At 47.0% G+C, this 15106-nt stretch overlaps 1 long non-coding RNA gene across 1 annotated transcript; it reads right to left on the reverse strand.

Annotated features, from left to right (window-relative positions):
- Window positions 1-3558: 3558 nt before the first annotated feature.
- Window positions 3559-12067, reverse strand: LOC113949158. Its single transcript, XR_003528365.1, has 3 exons — window positions 11739-12067; window positions 11331-11440; window positions 3559-3864 (listed from the first exon to the last, which is right to left on the reverse strand). It is a non-coding gene; the product is annotated as an uncharacterized LOC113949158 (long non-coding RNA).
- Window positions 12068-15106: the final 3039 nt, after the last annotated feature.

Consider the following 15106-nt stretch of genomic DNA (forward strand, 5'->3'; position numbering starts at 1 on the left):
GAGCTGCATTTTCCACCCTGGCTGTGCTTAGTAAAGAGCAGTGAGTTCATGGGTAGTTCTCGCCTCCCTCAGCTCCGAAGGCACCGACAGGTAACCAGGGACAGCACGAGAAGGAACGGCCTCAAAGTGCACCAGGGGAGGTTTAGGCTGAGATCAGGAAAAATTCCTTCATGGAAAGGGTTGTCCAGCATTGGAACAGACTGCCCAGGGCAGTGGTGGAGTCACCATCAGTGACAGTGTTCAAAAACCACGTGGATGTGGCACTTGAGGTTTAATGGTGAACGAGGTGGTGGGGCTGGGCTGATGAGCTCAGAGGACTTTTCCAAGCTTAACAATTCCATGATTCCAGGATTAAAGCTCAGGACTTGTTGCCCTTGTCCTGGGGACACCTTCCATAACACTCAGGTGGGATTTCCTGGGGGATTTGGTGCCTTTCCCTGTAGGACAAGCCTTGGTGGGTGCAAAGCTCAGCTCAACCTGCACCGAGCCCAGAGGTGGTAAAGCTGAGCTCAACCTGCACCGAGCCCAGAGCTGGGGTAAAGCTGAGCTCAACCTGCACCGAGCCCAGAGCTGGTAAAGCTCAGCTCACCCAGCAACTGGGGCTGCCTTTAAATGTCAGTTTTAATATTTAATCACCCTGGATGGCCTCAATATTTACAGCATAAGCCATTTCATTGGGAAGTTAAATATATAGCCCAGATATTTAAGGGAACTGATTCAGAGGCACAGAAATGTAATTGCACTTAACGTGACCTGGGAATGAAATCACAGCTTTAGGGGCTTTTCTTTTTTCCCTTCTGCAGGATGTTTAAACCCCATTTTTAATACATTATGCTAAAGGAGGCTCTGTCACTGTGTTGCCTGAGTAGATTTCACTAATGCTGAGTGGTGAAAGCAACCCAAATCCCCCCAAAAAAACCCAAAAGGAACAAAGCAACCCAACCCCCCCCAAAAAAAAACAAAACCAAAAAAGGAACAAATTAAAAGTTTTTACTTTACTATTTATATACTTTATATAGGTTATATGTATATAAATTATATATATTGTATTTATATAAATTACAGACATTATTAATTATGATCTATATAATTATTATATGTATGTTTTTATGCTTCACATACCTTATTACTTACACATTTTACTATGCTATTTATTTTGCAAATTAGCACCTGTCTGCTGAAGCAGTCTATTAAAAACGCATTTCCCAGAAAATTAAAAATGCCTTCCCAAAAAAAGGAAAAAAACCCCATAAAGGCAATAAAAAGAGCAGAAAGCAAAAGAAAGGCAAGAAGGAGAAGTAACATATATATTATTTTTGTAATTGTGAAGATACAGAAATATCCTGATATAAAACATTAATTATTTGAGTAGTTTTCTATTATTTGTATCATGGAATCCCAGAATGGTTTGGGTGGGAAGGGACCTTTAAGTCCATCTCATTCCACTCCCTGCCATGGGCAGGGACACCTTCCATAGACCAGGTTGCTCCAAACCCAATTCCATCCATCCATCCATCCATCAATCAATCAATTAAAGTCCTGTATATCAAACTATTTCAACCTTCCTGCTCCCCACAGGACAATCCCTCTTCCCAAGAAGAGGAAAAATCAAGGACTGAAGCAAACACCACCCCCCCCCCCATCTGTGCCAACACAGGGGCTGCACAAGGGTTTGGGAATGATTTCCAGCCCGGGGCTTCCCCCAGCAGTTTAGCACAGGACAGGAAAAATCCCAGCCAGAGGTACCCCAGAGTGGATCATTTTTCCCCCCAGGACAGGAAAAACTCCAGCTAAAGGTAACCCAGAGCAGCCCATTTTTCTCCCACCTCTGAATTTCCACAAGAAATATATCCCAGCCTTCTTGCTCCAACCCAATTTATGGGTTGCTTTGTCCCATAAATCCCTCAGGAATGGCAGGGGAGCAGCCAGGTTTTTTTGCCCTGAGGGACAGCACCATTCCCAGCAGGATGTGGGAGGGAGCTGAGCTCCCAGCACGGAGCCGGCCCTTCCCACTGCCCTGGAGGAATCCAGACAAGAGGAAGGAGCACAACAGGAGCCCTTTTTTCCAGGGATAACAAATGGAAGCAGAGGGGTATTTTTTTTTTCCTCCTCCTGAGCTGACAACCCAATAACACAAAACCACAGGCACAAATCATGGCTCCAAATAGGGGGATGTCTCACTCTGCCACAGCTCTGCTCCCTTTGGGAAGCTGCACGGATCATATGGATGACACCTCTCAGCTTATGCCACAAAGAGTCATTTTTTTGGGGATCAGAAAAAAAAATACCATCACATTTTTGACCCACTGTTCTGCCACAGCTCAAGGAACATGTTTAATCTTTTCTTCTCCATATCAAAGCCAAAGAAGTCCAGTGGAGTGGATGATTCCTATATTTTTGGGGAGGTAGGGAAGGAATTAAGGTTCGTGGAGGAGCCTCAGACACGCTGGGCTGGACACACAGGACCTCCCTGGAAAAATCACTGCAGGAGCTGTAACAGCAACCAAAGGCTTCCAAAACCATTCCCAGTATTTGTGAGGAGGGGCTGGGAAACCACGTTATCACCTCTCACATCTGAGAGAGGCTCAGGTTGAAAAACAACTGGAAGCGACTCTGGATGATTTACTGTCCCTGGGGTTTATTTAATGGGGACGTGGAAAACTCTCCAATGGTTCATCATCCGTGGAAGCCCAGGCATGATCCATGTTGATATCAGCCCCAGATTATAATGCAATAGGAGAAAGTGTTATTGGAAGGAGAATGGAAGCTGGAAATCTTGGCTGGGCCATCAGTCCTGCCTGTGTAATGAGTTTCTGGTGCAGGAGGGGTGAAATTGGGAGCCAAAGCCCAGGGATAATTTATCCCTTGTTTAAACACATCCTGGCAACCCAATTATTATTTTCAGGATGGCAGAGTTTCCCTTCTCAATGTGTTACTGAACAAGAGCTTTCTCTCGTTTCCCAGCCCAGAGCAGAGGGTTGTTCAGTGAGCAGGGAAAGCCAGGGCACAGCACCCATGGGCACCAACACTGGGGTGGGATGGCTGATCCCAGATCCTGCCCCTCCCTGGGATAATGGTGCTCCTGGTCACCATGTGCTGCACGGGGTGTAAGAGCTCGATTTGTGCTGCTGCTGCTTTTGAACCTGAAGGTAACAGAGCTCAGCAGTTGTCAGGGTTATATTCCCCCAAAATGCACAGGTCTGCAGGGAAACTGAATTCCTTGGTCTTCTTGGAAGAAAGTTAACCTTTAAAAACACCCACATAAGCTAATTAATTAATTAATTAATTAATGAGGTTGATTCATGAGAATGACACAGATCCCAAAGAGCCAGACCTTCTGCAGGACACAAACCCCCAGGGCAGCACAACACAGCCCCAACACATGACAGAACCACCATCCCAGACTGGTTTGAGTGGGAAGGGACCTTAAAGCTCATCCAGTGCCACCCCCTGCCATGGGCAGGGACACCTTCCACTGTCCCAGGTTGCTCCAAGCCCTGTCCAACCTGGCCTTGGGCACTTCCAGGGCTGGGGCAGCCACAGCTTCTCTGGGCAACCTGTGCCAGGGCCTCCCCACCCTCCCAGCCAAGAATTCCTTAAAATCTAATCCAAACCTAATCTAATACACAGCCCAAAATTAACTTTACTCCTCAGTTTCTCAATTTTCTTTGTATAAACCAGGCTTTGTACCATTTGATTACCAGTTGTTTGAAGCCAGGACTTTGTTCTTGCTTGTGCTGGTCAGAACAAGAGATCCAGAGCAAGGTGTTCCCACCTGAGCATCACAGGGTCCTGCTGGGTCCACATCCATGGGAGAAGCTGCAATCCCCTGGAAACCAAAGGCACAACCTCCTCTGGCCTCCCCTAAAGATGAGCAGTGGACAGAAGTAAGAGAAATATTAGCCAGCCCTGATATTTCAGCACAGGATAAAAATATAAGGCACATTATTCCCCTGCAACGTTACTATGGTGATTGCACTGAGCAGAGCTGTAGGTATGAACCAAAGCTCACAAGCAAGATCCTAATCTGCCCATTAAACAATCCCAGGGTCGGGAGATAATAATCAAAATAATAATCAAAAGGCAGCAGCACAACAGAGAGACTGTCAGAGCTCACCCTCTGCACGGGAAGGTCAAACACAGCACATCAACTCCCTGAAAACCTGCCCTGGGTGGCCAAAATCATCACTTCTGGTGTGGCAGGAATGAAAAGCTTTTTGCCAGCACTGCCTCATTTCCTTGGGCCAACAGAAATGCTGGGCATGAACAGTGTGTTAAATCACATGCAGGTGGCCTGGGTGTGGTAGATGGAACCATATTAAATTACCATTTCTGAAAGGTAAAAACACAGATCTGCACTTGGACTCTGCTTCCCATACTTTAGAAAGGTGGGGGGAATTTTTCTGATCGTTTGGAGCTTCACATTGTTGAGAGTTTAGGAGCCAAGTGGGCACAGTCTGCCAGTTGCTGCTGGAGATCTTTTTAAGTTTGAGAGCTTCTGCCACACAAGGAAGAAGGGGAAGTTGTATATTTGGCGAAGTAGAGGTTGGAATTTGATGAAAAGAAAAATCCCTGTAAGTCATTTTAGTCTGTGTTCTCTGGTCATTTGGCTGTCACGTAAATAAATCAAAGCCCAAAATCTTTTGAAATACTCCTGACTTCTTTTCTAACCACTGGTGAAGGGAGAAGCTGTTAGAGTGGTGGAAAAATTATCTCCCTATTTATACATCTGTCCTGAGCAGATGTTGGTAAAATACTTGTATATGATACAGCCACTGCTCTGAAAAATATTTACCAAGGGGTAAATATCTCTACAAAACTCCTGGGCAAATTTACAGGTGTCACAAATCCTTCCTCACCAGGAGCAGTGTGTGGGCACAGAGAGGGGGAAACCTGGGCTGCTGCAGGGGCTTCTGTGTGTCAAAAATATAGAGAAAGGAAAAAGCAACTAAGCTCCCAAAGCTCTGGTAGAGCAAAGGGTCTCTTTGCTGAGCTGTTTATCTTATTTTTGAAGGGCCTTATTCTTCTGATCTTTGTTTCATAACTCCTCTTTTCCCAGCTCACAAATTCCATTGGCTTCTCACCCACTGTTGGACATCGAGAAGTGTGAACCAGTGGGAATAAATAGGAGATTTGGGGATAGATGAGATTAGAGGATTATTAAAATAGAGGATTTGGGGCTAAATTAGATGACCATTAAAAGTCCTTTCCAACCCAATCTGTTCTAGGATTCCACAGTTGTCCTGGGAGGAGCAAGAAGTCTGGATTTGGTCACAAACTAAACTGGGATGGGGAGGGAAGAGAAAGGTGCTGCTGGTTTTGTTTAATCCAGATCCAAACCATTTACATCTGATCCATGGAAGAGCATCACCTTGAGCTGGAAAACAGCTCCTGGGTGAGAGGGGAGAGCACAACTGGCAGTGCTAAAGGAGCCCAAAGAGAAAACACAAGAGTGAAACCAAGAGATTTTGTTGGAATTACAGCCTAAAACACAAGCAATGACCTACTATTTTCTTGTCTAACAGAAGCAACTGCTCTGCTACCTTAAAGAATTTCTTTCCCCAAACCTCTGTCCCCCCCATCTCTGCCCCTAATCAATTTTTTTCCAGGGAGATGCAGGTTTGGAGTGCCTAGGCTCAGAGTAAGGAGCTTCCTCATCCTGGGGAGACGACACCAAGCCAAGGATAAATTCCTTCCCAGCCAAAACAGATGTGATTTCATTACCTGAGTGACAGAAACCTCCTCACTGTTTACACCAGGCCTGCTATTAAAGCAATTATTGGGGATCGATGCGAGACAGCAGCAGGATTTAAATCTTGCCAAGCAGCCAGGCAAGGGAACAGCTCCTCCAGACAGGTCAAACTCGTAACACTTTGTTCCCAGCAGAGCAAACAACAACCTCTGGGAAGTCCTTGGCAAGGGATCTCCCCAGCTGGACCATATGGATGCTGCTCACATCCTTCCCAGCATCACATCACAATTTACAGGCAGCTTTTGGGATGATGCCCTGGAAACAACCTGGGCTGTGGAAGGTGTCCCACCCATGGCAGGGGTTTGGAATGAGAGGAGCTTTAAGGTCCCTTCCAATCCAAACAAGTGTGGGATTCTGTGATCCTGGGAAATGCCAGGTTCTGTGCTTCCCAGCTTTCTCCCAGGAAAGCTCAGGAGCTCAGCCCATGGCACTTCTATTATTTTAAATCCAGTTCCTGCTCTGCTGATCCCAGGCTGGGCCTCACCTTCCTATTTCAAAATTCATTTCTCACCTAGAGGGGCTCTGCGAATTCTGAAGTATTCAAACCTGCACACCCAGCTCCAGCCCAGAAACTGGATCCAATATCCCTGGATTTGTCCCTCCAGCTCTAACATGGAGCATGGAAAGCTGCTTGCTACCATTTTTCAAATGCTGCTGCAAGTAAAGATGACATTTCCCTGGTGTTGAAGCTGCAGGTGAAGGCAGGACAGACACCTGGTAATTGGGAAAGGGGAACTATTTCTATTTGGGGGCTGATGGGGGCTCTAATTAGCTCAGAACACTTCTTACAACAGGACACAGTGAAGACCCTTCTATTTAACAAAGAGTCACAACACAGGTAGAGGAAAAGCAGAAAAATTCGTGGGATTCCTGTGCAATTCCCAACCAAGAGGATTTTATCCTGGAGGAGGACACCCTCCCATCTGGCACAGGGTGTCCCTGCAGGGCTGGACACCCACATCATTTCAGGTGTCAGACCAAACCAGGGGTGTTCTGGGCTCCCAGGTCATGGAAAAATCTGTAGATGGACAAATGCCCGGGGATGAGCTCCATCCCCCCAGGGCTGTCCAGCCTTTCCCTCTCCCTGCACCCACCTTTACTCACACACTTCATTCCACGAGCAGCTGCTCAAAACACACCTGAGCCAACCCCCTGGCCCTGCTCAGGAGGCCACAAGGATGAATTCCTCCTTTCCTGCCCCCTTTCCCACTTATCTCCAAGCCCCAGGGATCCCAGCAGCCTCCAAACCCTTTCAAGTGCAGTATCAGCCCATCTCAGACACGGCACAGGCAGCGAATCCCTTCCATGGGAAAGATCAAGGAGCCTCAAATGGAATCCCACCGGGAGCTTTTCCAGGCTACACTTTATTTTATGATCCTTCTTAAACCAGCCCTGGCACGTTTTCCAACCAGTGACCTTCATTTAATCCTGCCAGGCTTTACAGTTTAAACCAAGATGCAAACACCACCTCCCTGGGAGGGTGAGGGTACCCAGCGTTCCCAGGAATCCCCCACAGGATCTTCCCTCCTGCCACCTCAAGCCAGCACCCCCCAGCTCATCCCAGCAGGACACTGCAGCTCCAACCCCCCCAGTTATCCTTCCCAGCTCGTTTTCCACTCTGACACTCAGCAGATGTCCACCAAAAGCAAGATCCCGGTGCCTGTGCTGTGTACAGGCAAAATTCTCTTTGCCCAAGCCGTGCAGAGAAAAAGGGAGCAGGGGAAAATTCCCTTTAGGAGCCCCCGGTACAGCTTTCTGCCAAGCAAAGCATTTTCCTGGAGAAAGCCGTGGCCTAAGGAGAATGGGAATGATGGGAGGGATGATGGATATCACCCAAACACAACAGCAATGCAGCAAGGGGAGAGGATGAGGGATAGAGTTCCACCAGAGCAGATGGTGCAGATGTTCCCTCTCATCCATCTTCCAGATGTTCCCACTCCAAAAGGAGCGGGCCCCCAGTTTGCTCCAGTTGAAATCCCCCCTTCCAGCACACCCAGGGCACAGAGGGAGCCCCATCCAACATGTCACCCTGCCTTGGGGGTTATTTTTCCAGGGAAAAAAAGCTTTCCTCTGGTTTTTATCCCTGCAGAGGTCAGGAGGAGACTCCTGATTCCCGACTCCATGGGTCAGCACAGCAGCAGGATGGGGATGTGGCACCACCCACCCCTCCCATGGCCTGGCATCACCTGGGCTTCCCTTCCCTCTCACAGAAACCCTGGATAATTCCCACAGCGATCCAGTGATCCAGCCATCCAACCTCCCAGGAAACAAGGGAAACAAAATCAAAGCTAAGCACCACCAGCCCCTGTTCCAAAGCTTCCCATCAGCCAGTGACGGAGGCGAGTGACAGCATGACCCAACTTTAATGGATGCTGGGAATATTCATGTGGGCTCTGTCCACCTGCACAATCCCACTTTAACAGATAATGGGAATATTCATCTGGGCTCTGTCCAATTTACTGCACTTAATACCCTGTGCCTCCTCCACACGGATCGATTTGGGCACCGGGTTTATGAGCAGTAATTAATATTCATTCCGAATGAGATTCCCAATGCATGAAGATGTTTATTATTTATTCATCTTTAAGGCTTGTTAGATTAATCTGGTTTAAATTACCTCCTGCTGCCAGGCACAATTATTGTAATTTATTAGGATAATTCCGGTGCTTTATTTCCCTCTGCTGCAGGAGGTGGGTGATGCTCCTCCAGTGCTCCCAGAAAGCAGCTTGTGCTGCTGCTGGAGCTGCATCCCAGGGATGAAAACCCCCTTCTCCAAAGGGGTCAAACTCTAGATTAGGCTTGAGTCCACACTGATCCTTTTTTTTAAGCAGATAGAAATCATAAATCATGGAATGGTTTGGATGGAAGGGACCTTAAAGCTCATCTCATTCCACCTTCCATTCGCCCAGGTTGCTCCAAGCCCTATCCAGCCTGACCTTGAGCACTTCCAGGGATTTGGCAGCTGTATCTTCTCTGGGGAAAGTCTATGCCAAGATATAGAAATCCTGCATCCCTCAACATCTTCCTGCCTCTCTTTCTTGGGTGTAAATGGCTCCTCCTGAGACATTCCTCAGACTTTCCAGGAAAAGTGAGGGAAACATGGAAATACAGCCTTCAGCTCCCCGCCGAGCAAACGACCTCACCTAAATTTCTCTAAAAAAACCCGTATATTTGCTTAAAAGCTGCAGTTACCACCATCACATTTAATTGATCCCCTCAGGGGCTCAAAGCCAGACAGGCTTTTCTGGAATTTAATTATTTTCCACCAGGGCTTCCGAGGTAAAGGTGCAATTACAGCAGGGAAGGCTGTGCTGACTCCTACAAACTTCATAAGGGGCTGGAGCGTGTCCGGGGAAGGGAATGGAGCTGGGAAGGGGCTGGAGAAGTAGGAGCAGCTGAGGGAGCTGGGGGGGCTCAGCCTGGAGAAAAGGAGGCTCAGGGGGGACCTTCTGGCTCTGCAACCCCCTGACAGGAGGGGGGAGCCGGGGGAGGTGGGGCTCTGCTCCCAGGGAACAAGGGACAGGAGGAGAGGGAACGGCCTCAGGCTGTGCCAGGGGAGGGTCAGGTTGGATATTGGGAGAATTCCTTCATAGAAATAAAAATTTCCTTCATGGAAAGGGCTGTCCAGCCCTGGCACAGCTGCCCAGGGCAGAGGTGGAGGGATTTAAAATCCCTTGGATGTGGCACTTGGGGACATGGGTCAGGGGTGGCCTTGGCAGTGCTGGGAATGGTTGGACTCAGTTACCTTGGAGGGTTTTTCCAACTCCAAAGATTCCATGGCTCTGTTCTGCCCTCCCAGCAATGCCAAGGCCAGCACATCCCCAGCAGGGTGCAGAAAGGGGGATCCCACTCACCCAGGGTGGGCTTTGGGCACGTCCTTCCCACATCCACAAAATCAAGGAATCATCCCCCCGCCCGACAGGCTGGGAATCAACGAGCTGCTCCTTTAAATGACACCACTTTAAATCATTTTTTCTGCCCTTTGAAAGAGCCCCTCACTTCTCCTGAAGCCAGGGAAGAGCATCCAATGTGCTGATGCAGGAGGAATGAAGCAGAGCCTGCTTTGAACCCCCAACACCCCCAGCACCCCTAACGATTCCTTCCCTCCCAAAATGACTCCGCTGTGCAAACGCTTTTGAACTGAAGTGTTTAATCAGAATCTCCCCAGAGTAAAAGCAGCCACGAGGAAAAAAAAAAAAAAGACCAACTTTTTAATAGAGAAAGAAAAAGGGCCTCTTTGGAGTAAAACAAATTATTCTCTAACAAAGAATGTCCCGGGGACAGGAAGACAATGTCGAGCTTTGATGCTACAATTCTGCTCTGGAGATTAATTCAGAGCTCAGGTTTTACCCCAATTATAAATCTCCCACTGCAAGGAAGGAAATAGAATTTAGTCCTCACTAACAGCACACTAAATTTGAGCCATTCTCTGGTAGTTTTCAGATACAGGGCTTAAGAGCAACCTTAACAAAATGATCTCAGTATTCCTTTCATCAAATCTCTATTCTGTGTTATGCCTTTGAGATCCAGGCCCTGCCCTGTCAGCTCTGAGCAAATCAAATCAGGTATTTCCATCCTCCTGCCCTTTAGAGAAACCTCAGTTTCCTCTCCTTTCAGGAACAGTGGGGGGAAAATGCTGGAGTCACCAGGGTCAGTCTCCCAACAGGGAAAAAACCAACCATTAAACTTGAATCCAGCCAGTTCCACAACGACTCGGTGACCTCAGAGCTCTGCTCAGAGCTCCGACTGTGTCCCTGTGGTCTCTCCACCACACTTGGGGATGGAAACATTTCATCTCCATGGATAACCAGGCAATGGTTCCCTTTGCAGCACAGCAGGGAGGCAGCCCCAGGGCCATCCCTGCATTTGAAGCCCCACATTTTTAGTGAAACTACCAAAAAGCAGAAGAAGCAAATGACAGCAGCACAGAGCCAGGGGAACATATCCCTCACACTCCTCCAGTCTTTCCTTGGAAATCCAATTCTCTGCTTTTAACTCCTGGTTTTCCCCACTGGGATGTTTGACCCAGCAAACACAAACCACATCCAGGCTTTTTGACACCTGGCACGTTGCTATTTTAAACACACTTTCAATAAACTACAAAAAGTTGATGCTGTTGGAGCCTGAAAATAAACGAGCTCATTAAAAAAACGCTGGTACTTGGCAGGATCTCTGGTGGCCAATCCCAGCCTGGGGAGGGCTGGAATTTATAACTTTGATCCCCACAGCTAAACCATTTAATCTGATCATAAACATCAATCACTGAGTTTTATTGCAGCATTTTGCAGCCTGAGCAGAAAACCTCGACAAATTAGGCACCCCCAGAGTGACTCTTTGCAAATAAATACTGACTTTAATATTCAACAATATAATTCCCCGGGATCAATTTTTTTATTTAAGAGCTACTGGAGCTCAGGGAAAAAAAAAAGAAAAGTTTCTAATTATAAAAATATCCACCAAGGGCAGTGTAACAGCATCTGGTGAGCAGGGGCAGCTCTGAGATAACACAGACCTTCGGGTCTGTTGTGGCATCAGGAAGTTATTGTGTCCTGATATTCCATGTGATTCCATAAGTCACCTTTAAAAACGGTGCAGATCCCATTGAGCTCCAGTTGGCTCCAGATCCTCATCCAGCACTCGGCAGGCAGGGAATGGAATGGTGGGAATGACACATGGAGCATGTGGGAACTTGCCAGGACAAATCAATCAGAGGGAGCCCGTTAATGAGCAAAGATGCCAAACTGCCATTAATTCAGACACTGTCCAAGCCAAAGAGCCTCTGAAAAGGAAACTGAAATAAGGATTTTCCCTGTGAAGCACTGAAATCCAGCTCAGAGCTGGATGTGGCACTCAGGGGAGCAGCCAGAACATGCTGCAATGGGCTCCTGGAAAAGGGCATTTTCCACTGAGGATATGTTAGAATTAAATTCAATTATCCCTGTCCAAGATGAAGAACATAAAGACTGTCCCAACCTTCTTCACACACACCTGGAAGATCCAAGCAGGTAGGCAGCAGTGAGGGCATCAGAATCTGCTGGTCACACTGGTTTTAACTGGGTTTCTGCTTCAAGGAAGGACTTTTAAATCTAAATTTTGTTGTCCAAGAGTTCACATAATAGAATTATGATCTCTAGGAGGAAAAAAAAAAAAAAAGGTCATTTTTGTCTTCACTTACCACTTCTATTTTTCCCCAAACAGACAAGATAAATGAGTCACAGAATACCCTGAGCTGGAAGGGACCCACCAGGATTGAGTCCAACTCCTGCCCAGACACTCCAACAATCCCACCTTGTCCCTGAGAGCATTGTCCAAACACTGCTGGAGCTCTGGCAGCCTTGGAGCCATGACCACTGCCCTGGGGAGCCTGTGGAAGAGGAGAACAAGGAATATTGGCCTTGAGATGAGTGTCAGGAAGGGCTAAAAATGAGCTTTTACGTTTGTTGTGTTTTAAACCAACATCTACACCAACACCAGAGAAATCTGAGCAAGTGATAAGTTCAGTGGTGGTGTCACCATGCCTGGAAGTGCCCCAAAACCATGTGGATGTGGCACTGGAGGACATGGTTTAGGCTGGTTGATGGTTGGACTTGGTGAGACCTTTTCCAACCTTAACAATTCCATGATTCCATGACTCTATAAAACCATTCCCCGCGTCAACCTCACCCTGAGATCCTGGGAGGTGACTCCAGCAGCAGCTGAGCCAGTCCAGGGACCCAGGCAAGCCAAAACTCAATCCATCACTATTTATTGATCCCTCTTAATTATCTCCCCAGAGCAAACTCAACCCCGGGGAGCTTTGCTCCCATGAAAAATGGATCACCTTTGTCCCAAGCAAGGAAAATACACGAAGGCACTTAAATTCCTGCCTTTCAAGTCCTGCAAATCCATGAATACATTTCAATTCCTGATTACAAGTATTGCAGCTCCTCAAAGTGAACTTTGTCTCTGCTAAACTCTCCGGTGTGTTTATAAAACAGCTTTCCCAGAGACTCACACCAGCAATTTTGGAAGCGTTGCATTAAATCCAGACGGTGTTTTTCATCTCAAGACAGGAAAAAATGCATATTAATCCCCCAGCCAAGCCATGCACTGAGAATTTTAAACATTTCTGTCAGTCTGGGTAAAACCCTGATCCTTTTTTTTTTTTTTTTTTCTAGATGAGCCACTGAATCCTTTTGGTTCATTTGGAGGCCATTTGCTAACTTTATTAGGCAATATTCAGATGATGGATATCAAAAGGATATTCACTGCAAACCAGGCTTTGTTTCTGAGGACAGTAATTAGGTTAAGCTCATGAATAAACCCTTTATAGCAGCAGCCTGTACGAAGGGAGAGTGAAAAAATGCAGGGCAATAGGAGAAAGAAAAGAAATTCTTTCGTGGTCTCCATCTGAGTCCTTTAAACAATTCATACCTGAATAGAAATGTCACAAAAGGTGTGGATTTGGCACTCTGGAAGTGATGCCATAACCATGGAATGGGTTGGGCTGGAGGGACCTTGGAGCTCATCCAGTTCCATCCACGGATCCTTCCACTATCCCAGGTTGCTCCAGCTTGGCCTTGGACACTCCCAGGGATCCAGGGGCAGCCACAGCTTCTCTGGGCAACCTGTGCCAGGGCCTCCCCACCCTCCCAGGGAAGGATTTCTTCCCAATATCCCACCTATCCCTGCCCTCTGGCAGTGGGAAGCCATTCCCTTTGTCCAACCTGCTTTGGAGTGTGGATGCAAGTTTAGGATATTCCAAAACCCCAGGATGTGCTTTCCCCTATTCAGCCTCCCTCTTCCCTGAAAATCCCAAAACAGTTCCAGGACATGGAATGCCCCAAGCCAGGTGAGCTCTGCTGTCCCTCATTTTAGGAGCCATTCCAAAAGGGGAATTTGATGTGATTTCCCCTCCAGCAGAACAAGGTGTTGCATTCCAGCACCAACAGTGGGAGGTTTTTCCTCGACTCAGCTTTAAAATAATATTGACATGGCAATCAATACATTAAATATCACTGTATTTATGTCAGAATCCACTGGCAGGGAAATAAATCCATCTAAATGCAGAGCTCTGGGATTTAAATGGAGCCTGGGAATGCCACAGCTTCAGTTTTCACTCAGCTCCTCAGATGTGTATCCATCACTGCTGACAGATTTCATACACTGGGATATCACCTCTAGTCTCACTAAAAACTGCTCTAAGTGGATTTTAGATAAAAAGACTGGGAAATTTGCTTTAGGGAGCTCTTAGGAGCAATAGAGTTCCTGACAGGCTGGAATGTCAAGTTGTGCTTTTAATCTCATGCTCGTGGTGGGTCTGAAATGCAGGATGGGCAACGAGGGGCACCCCAAAATTTGGGTTAACAGGTTGATTTACCCAAACACATCGACTGTGATCCACAGAATCACAGGCTGGGGGAGGTTGGAAGGTCCCACCTGCTCCAGCAGGGCCATCCCAGAGCACGTGGCACAGAAGAATCCAACAGGGAACACCAGGAAGGCATTTTAGGACACAATTTTCTCCACAGAACTCATCTTGCCCAGCAAATCTAAGCTCGTTTGTTCCCACTGCTGTGTTAGGAAAAAAAAAAACAAACCACACAAACCAAACCCCAAAACTATGTATCTAAAAGCATAAATATATATTACATATTTATATATGATATATACAAAATATAAATATATAAATATTTATTAAATATTTATATAAATATATATAAATAATATTTTTTAAAAGACCTAATGATCACCTGTAGACATTCACTGGGCTGTGAATAAAGCAGATTTTATTTTAGAAGTTCTTAAGTCTTCAGTGTCAAGTAATTTAACCAAAGTCCCACTAGGATGTAAGTGACACCTGGGATTTTCCCATGGATCTGCCCCATTCCTTCCCTCACCTCCACTTGGAGTGGCCCGTCCTGTTCCTTCACCATCCCAGTGAGAGCAGAACTGTGGGAGCTCCAGGCTGAATTCCTGCCATTCACAGCTGCTTTCCAGGCACAGACAGAGCTCTGTCAACACGTAAACAAGGCAATTAATTAAGGCACTGCAATAACATCACTTCAATAATTTGAGGAGCAGCCCGTTGTTTACAGAGCCACAGATGCTTGATGAAAACCCCAGGAAGAGCAGCTTTTCCCTGGGCAGAGGAAACAGGACAGGAACTATTTCCTCCCTTCTGGTTCCTGCAAGGCCCCACCTTTTGCTTGCAGCACAAAGAGATTTCAGCCCCAAATCCCAAAGGGATGAGGAGGTTTTTCTCCAAAGGTCAGCTCCAGCTACAGGACCCAGATGGAGCTGCTTCCAGCTGGGACAGACAAAGCTGCTCCAGGCACCCCAAAACCACTCAGTAACACATGGAATAACCACAGA

This window comes from Corapipo altera, unplaced genomic scaffold (assembly GCF_003945725.1).
Source record: "Corapipo altera isolate COAL_440 unplaced genomic scaffold, ASM394572v1 113, whole genome shotgun sequence".
NCBI classification, from domain to species: Eukaryota; Metazoa; Chordata; class Aves; order Passeriformes; family Pipridae; genus Corapipo; species Corapipo altera.